The sequence below is a fragment of the Oratosquilla oratoria genome, chromosome 27 (genome assembly GCF_046742065.1).
Source record: "Oratosquilla oratoria isolate Oo_2021 chromosome 27, ASM4674206v1, whole genome shotgun sequence".
Lineage (NCBI taxonomy): Eukaryota > Metazoa > Arthropoda > Malacostraca > Stomatopoda > Squillidae > Oratosquilla > Oratosquilla oratoria.
The window spans coordinates 5,448,398-5,455,897 of NC_134803.1; the positions used below are offsets into that span (position 1 = coordinate 5,448,398).

At 40.4% G+C, this 7,500-nt stretch overlaps 1 protein-coding gene across 4 annotated transcripts in view; it reads right to left on the reverse strand.

The window, feature by feature from the left end:
* Window positions 1-7,500, reverse strand: part of LOC143039872 (QRFP-like peptide receptor) — a 310,196-nt gene that overhangs the window by 2,786 nt on the left and 299,910 nt on the right. The window lies entirely within an intron of this gene.

A 7,500-nucleotide genomic window follows, 5' to 3' on the forward strand; every position in this document is an offset into this window, starting at 1 on the left:
TGTGAGAGTGGATTTTATGCCTTTGTTTTTTGGCTACCTCCCTTGTCAGGGGGAAAAGCCTTTGATATATGTATGTACATATATATATATATATATATATATATATATAATATTATATATATAATATATATATATATACATATATATATACACATAATATACATATATATATTTATACATTTATATATATATATATATATATATACATTCATATATATACATATGTGTGTGTGCATGTGTACAAATACATATATCAGGGAAACTATTCTGTAAGTACTTTACATAATAAATAGATAACTATGGCTGGGATCATCAGCAGTTCTGGGAAGATGGAAAATAAATCACGTTCAGACATTGTAAGAAGCCTCTATGTCTCACTAAACCCATGACAGTAATTTTCTGTCTTTAAATATTCTTTCCCTGGTTAGTACAAATCTCAAGAGAGACAATCCCGCCATATCTGTGCTTTCGTGGGATATGTGAAAAGAAAACGGGACACTGGACACATTTCATACCAAGAGGTCGTTCCGGCTTTGTTATTATTCCGGATGGTAAATAATGGTCAGTCATGATAAACTATATGTATGCAGGGTAGTTAAAAAGTATGTGACAGCCTACAAGAAGTACAGACAGATTCTAATGCTCGACGACAGCCTTCTGTCAGCTTTCCTATCTTCTGACAGTACTTTAATTGCTGCGTTTTCAAGGTGTTGTCCATATGTTTGACGACTATAATCACACTTAAATCTTGCAAAACTCAAAAAAGCCTATTGTGGCGCAATTACAGGCTAAACTATCAAAAGACTGTCGACGAACTATGAGTTCAGGCTGTACAATGCTTGTCATAACGTGCATAGGGAAAGAAGACTTATTTTACGTGATAAATGTGGGTCACCTCTGAACATGCACAGGGAGAGACTGGTTAATGTGATCATAAATATTTACATCGTCAGAATTTAAAATGTTAGATTGGGACAGGCATTATATATATATATATGCGTACGTGCACATGTATGAATATCTATATCTAAATTCATACATATACATATATGTATGCATATACATAACATACATACATAAATACATACATTCATACGCACACACACACACACACACACACACACACACACACACACACACACACACACATATATATATAAATATATATATATATATATATATATATATGTATACATATGTAGATGGTATTGGTACTCAAGATATTTACAAAAAAAGATATAAACAAAAGTTGATGCATAAGAATTTATAATTCTGTTCTTGCAAAATACATAAGTAAATAGATATATGAATAAATAGAACAGATGAGTAGATAAATGAATAACAATTGAACAAATATATACATATACAACCATGAAGTGTCATCTCGTTGAAATTTTATTTTGACTGACGCCAGATGATTTTATTTAGAGGAGGATCTTCCCATTACTTAAAGGGTTAGGGGCAGCCACAATTGGTCCATTGAAGAGTGTTGTCACATTAAATTATTCAGCTGGTAAGTAATTGTTGACAAAAAGGAAGAAACACAGCACGGTAGGTTGCAAAAAAGTAGAAAAAAACCCTTATTCTGCATAATCACCTTCACACGCACACGCACACGCGCACACACACACACACACACACACACACACACACACACACACACACACACACACACACACACACACACACACACACACACACACACACACACACACACACACCTCACCAACACGGCCCGGTGGCGGATTGGTAAGGCACTGGCCTCACAAGCCGGAGAACCGGGGTTCGATTCCCCGGCCGGGCGGAGACAAGCTGGGTTTGTCTCCTTTCACGTGTAGCCCCTGTTCACCTAGCAGCGAGTAGGTACGGGACGTTAGTCAAGGAGTTGTGGCCTTGTATTCCCGGTGTGTGGAGTGTGAGTGGTCTCAGACCTACCCAGATATCTGCTAATAATGAGCTCTGAGCTCACTGCCGTAGGGTGGTGTCTGGCTGTCTCGAAAAGAGGCTGCAGCAGATCCGAGGTGAACACACACACACACACACACACACACACACACACACACACACACACACACACACACACACACGTATATACATATATATATATATGTATATATTTGTATGTATATGTATATATAAACATACACACAAACACACACACACACATACACACACACACACACACACACACACACACACACACACACACACACACACACACACACACACACACACACACACACACACACACACACACACACACACAGGGCTGAAATAAATTCAGTATCGCTGCACTTCGAGTAGTTACTCCAACTCTCGTGGGCGGGGAGTTGGGTGTGTGTGTGCGTGTAAAGTCAGACACACACATATATATATCTCTCCCGGTTCTCTTCCGGGAGGGATATATATATATATATATATATATATATATATATATATATATATATATATATATATATATATATATTCCAATGGCTATTTTCCCTTATACAAGGAAAGTAGCCCCCCCCCAAAAAAGGCATAAATTCCCCTCCCACCCATGCCATCCCCATATACTCCACTCCCATTCATCCTCCCTCCCTCCTTCTTCTATTGGCCCCTGTGGATGACGCGTCATCCCTGCATCTCACCTACTTCCTTGTGGCAGAGAAAGTATAGCATGACACAGTACATCCACATCAAGGCCGCTTCATTTAATCGGAGACCCCCCACCTCCATCCCCTCATGCAGAAAAAGAAAAGACGGGGAGAAATCCTGTAGGGTTGCGTAAAAAAATCAGTCACACATATTTCCTCCCACCCCCACCTCCCACCCACTCCCTCCCATTCATCACAGCATCAACCATACACAACCATTCTCCATCCACCCCGTCTGTTTTCTCTCTTCCTTCCTCAACAGATATTCCCATCTTTCCTAATCCCCTTTTTACCCATCCATTCATCTCATCCTTGGTCACCCCCTCATGTTCACTCCTTCCACCTCTGCCGTCCACACCTCTTTTACTAATTTTTTTTCACTCATTCTTTCCATGTGTCCAAACCATCCCAATACTCTTTCTTCAACCATATCTCCTAACTCCCTTTCCACCGTCGTTCTCCTCCTCATCTCCTCGTTTCTCACTCTATCCAGCGTAGTAGCCCCTTATCATACTTCTCCGGCACCTCATCTCAAACACATTCAAACTTCTCCTATCTTCCTCTCTTATGTTCCATGTTTCTGCCCCATACAGTACTGTCGTCACAATTACTCCTTGATGCAATCTGCTCTTAGCATCCATCCCCAAATGTTTATTTCCCATTATATTTTTCTTCGAAGGCATTTAATTGCTTCTGTCAGTCTACATTCTTCCTCCAGCATCACTCTTCCCGCCACATTCGCACCCAAGCACCCAAGTATCTAAAGCTATCCACTTCCTCCGGTCTTTCTCACCTTAATACTCACTTACAATTTGCTGTCATAATCTCCCCTTGTACATCTCCCCCCTTACTTTTACCCACATTTATCTTTAACTTCCATGAATAAATTGAACAGCCAAGGCGACATAATACATCCCTGGCGAAGTCCTACCTGTGCCTCAAACCACTTATTCTCACCATTTCTGATCATAACACAGAATCTACTACTCTTGTGAAAACTCTTGACTGCTCCTATTCCATATATTTGCAATACCCAACACAACGACTTCATGTATACCCTGTCATAAGTCTTTTCCAGATGCAGAATTGTCCAAAAAACATTTTTACCTTTTTCTAAAGCTTTCTCACATATCTGCCTTACCACAAAAATCTGATCCACTTATCCCCTACCTGTCCTAAACCCATACTGTTCCTCACCAATTACTCCCTTTGTTTTTCTCCTAATCCTTCTAATTAAAACCCTCCCGTAAGACTTCCCAACTACAATCAACAAACTGATCCTTTTGAAGCTACTGCACTTACACTTGTCTCTATTTTTCATGTAAAGCGGAAATATACAGGCTCTCCTCCAGTCCCCTGGCAATCTATCATCTTTAAAAGAAACATTAAACAACCTCACCAGCCAGTTCACCATCACTGTACCTCCCTTTTTTTAGACACTCCACATGACACCCATACATCTTACCTTATTTCACCTCCATTTTAATCACTCATCACTGTCATTTTCTTAGCGCTTCCCACTGCAGCTACCTTTCCCTCTCTATCCTCCTTCACATTTAGCAACTCCCTGAAATGCTCTGCCCATCTACCTCTTAATGCCGTCTCTTCCATTATCTTATCTCCATCTGCAACTTTTACCTTTTCTTCTCTACTTGATTTGCCTCCTCTTCCTCTCTTAATTTCTTTCCAAAGCATCTTTTTATTTCTTTCAAAATTTTCTGTCATACTCTTACCCCAGTTCACATCTGCTCTCCTGTTTGCCTCCTTTATCTTATGCTTGACTTCTCTTCGTTTTTCTTTATACCTTTCATATGATTCTCTCGTTCTATTTTGTAACCAATCTATGAATGCACATTTCTTCTCTTCTACAACCTTCTTTGCTTCCTCATCCAACCACTCACTACCATTCCTTTTATCTCCTCCCGCCTTCCTTGTTCCACACACAAACTTTACACACCTTTTGACTCCCTCCTTGAACCATCTCCATTCTTCCTCCACTCTTAGTTCACTCCCACTCATCCCTCAGCTTCTCCTTATACCCCTTCTTTTTTTCTTTCTCATTTAAGCATGTTACTCTAAGCACCTCTTTACCTTTTGTCCTTTTCCCCTTTCTCCATCTTTTCTCCATTCTCAACTTACCTTCCACCAAAAAATGATCTGATATTCTCTCATTCTCTCTCCTTAGAACATGTACATCTAAAACTCTCCCTGCTATTCTACTGGTTACCATTATATAGTCCATTAATGCCCTATCTACCAACCTTCCATCCATCACCTCTCCCATGCGTACTTATGCTTGACTTTCTTCCTAAACACTGTATTTGCTATCAACAGCTCTCTTTCTAGACACATTTCCACCATCAACTCTCCACTAAGATTTTACCTGGAACTCCATACTTCCCAACTACTCCATCTATTGGTTCATCTCATACCTTAGCATCAAGATCTCCCAATACAACTATATTGGAATTTTTCCCTAAACCCTCTAAGCACTCATTTAAATATATCCAAAAGGCTCCCTTTCCTCTACACTCTTCTCAATACCAGGCCCATATGCACTTATAAAACCCCACATCTCCCTTCCCAGTTTCACCCTCATCCACATTAATCTTGAAGAAAACTCCTTCCTCCCCACCAGACGTTTACCTATCTCTTCACTTACTGGTATAGCCACCCCTTTTCTCCCTCGTCCTCTCTTCACTCCTAACACCCTCCTAACTACACTCCCAAACTCAAACTCGCCCCTCCCTTTCAACTTAGTTTCACTTAATGCCAACACATCCATCTTATTTCTCATAAACATATTGCCTATCTCTTCCCTTTCACTCTCATCTGTACCACACCCGCGCACGTTCAAAGACCAAAAGTTAGGGTTCTGGTTGGAAAACTCCTACCAGACCCTCTTATGCCTTTACTTTTTTTAGGAATGTCCCTTTTGGGGCTACAGAGAGAAGGATGCCTAGTTCTATCTGCGTTCAGTTTTTCCCCTTTTACGACTCATGTGGGAACATTTGGTGGCAGTATTCTTCTCCCCCACCACAGTGTACGGCGAAAAAAGGAAATGAATATTGAGAGAAGGAATACGGGAATTCTCCGAAAGTGTAGGGCACGGAGACGAATAAAATCGATGCTGTTATTTACTAGCAGGACGTTTCGTAATTCTTACTATATTTTCAACTGACTACAATGTTTTTGTTACATGGGTTATAAACCTCGTCGAAACATTGAAGAGAAAAGTCAACCGAATTCTAGATATTGTCAACGCAGTTACAGACAAAACCCACATCCGCAAACTAACTGGTGACTTCGACCTAGGATATGCATATGGGAATGTCAAGACACACAAAGCAGGTAACCTCTTACGAGCCATCATCAGTCAGATCCCCAGCCCGACGTACCGTATAGCCAAACAATTAGATGAAACCCTAACACCCTACACCCTTTCCTGATAATAGTCTCTTGTCTTCTAAGGACTTCTTAGAAATCCTGAGAGGAACCCAGCTCCTGAGGAGAGCAAAATCGCCTCGTTGGACGCCGAATCCCTCTATACGAACATAGATGTTGACAGAACAATTGAATTTGTCATCTAGAGAGTCTACCACAATGACAACACCCCCACCTTAGACATCGCTGAACACGCCCTACGCTCTCTTCTCTGACTGTGTACTAAAGAAGTACCTTTTAGAAACCCAAGAAGACACATGTAATGTAAGTACAAACTGACGGTGTAGCAATGGGATCCCATCTTGAAGTCCTCCTCGCTAATTTCTTCATGGGAACAATAGAAGAAAAGGTCCTGTCTGAGAAGAAAACTAGTATTTGCTGTAAATACATAGACGACATCTTCCTCAGGTTCAATACCGATGATGAATTAGAAGACCTCCGCCAGAGACTCATGGAAGAATCAGGCCTCACCTTTACCATCGAAAATAGCATCAACGGCTCCCTTCCCGTTCTAGATGTACAAGTCTCCTACTCTGACTCTGGATACAAAACTAGTATCTGTGAAATCATCCAACAATGGACGGTGTCTAAATGGAGAGAGTAAGTGGTCCGTAAGATACAAAAGGTCGACTATTAATGCGTATGTCAGGAGGGCGCTCACCCCAAATTCAGACTGGGCATCTGTTCACCACGAACTTGAACGGACCTCCCAAGTTCTTGTAAACAATGGTTTCCCTAATTACATTGTAGAGAGATCAATCAAGGATGAAATCGATCGTTGGTACCTTAGACATAACCCCTTGAACAAGACACCAATACAACAATTTTACAAAAACATGACATCAGCATATAAAACTGAAGAAAGAGTTATGAAGAATATCATCCGCCGTAACGTAAAATCAATACTGGAATATAAATATCTTAATTTTATTATCTTTTACGAGTCTAAGAAGTCTTCCACCCTTTCATTAAGAATTAACCCCTTTCCCTCCCCCTGAGCCCCTCCAGAGGAGAAACGCCATCTACATGTATACATGTCAACACGAGGACTGGGGAACTTGTACTTCTTACGTAGTAATAAGAACATAAGAACATAAGAATAAAGGAGACTGCAAGAGACTATAAGGTCTACACTAGGCAGCTCCAAATCCATCACCACCTGTCGTCCCCATCCATAAAGTTGTCTAATCGTTTTTTAAAACAACTGATAGTTTCAGCGCTTACTACATGGTTACTGAGTTTATTCCATTCATCGACCACCCTACTAGTAAACCAATTCTTGCCTATTTCCTTCTTAAATCTAAATTTGTCCAGTTTATACCCATTACTGCGAGTCCTGCCCTGTTGTTTTATTATGATAACCTTGTTTGCATCACCCTTGTTATAGCCTTTGATCCACTTGAACACTTCTATTAGATCA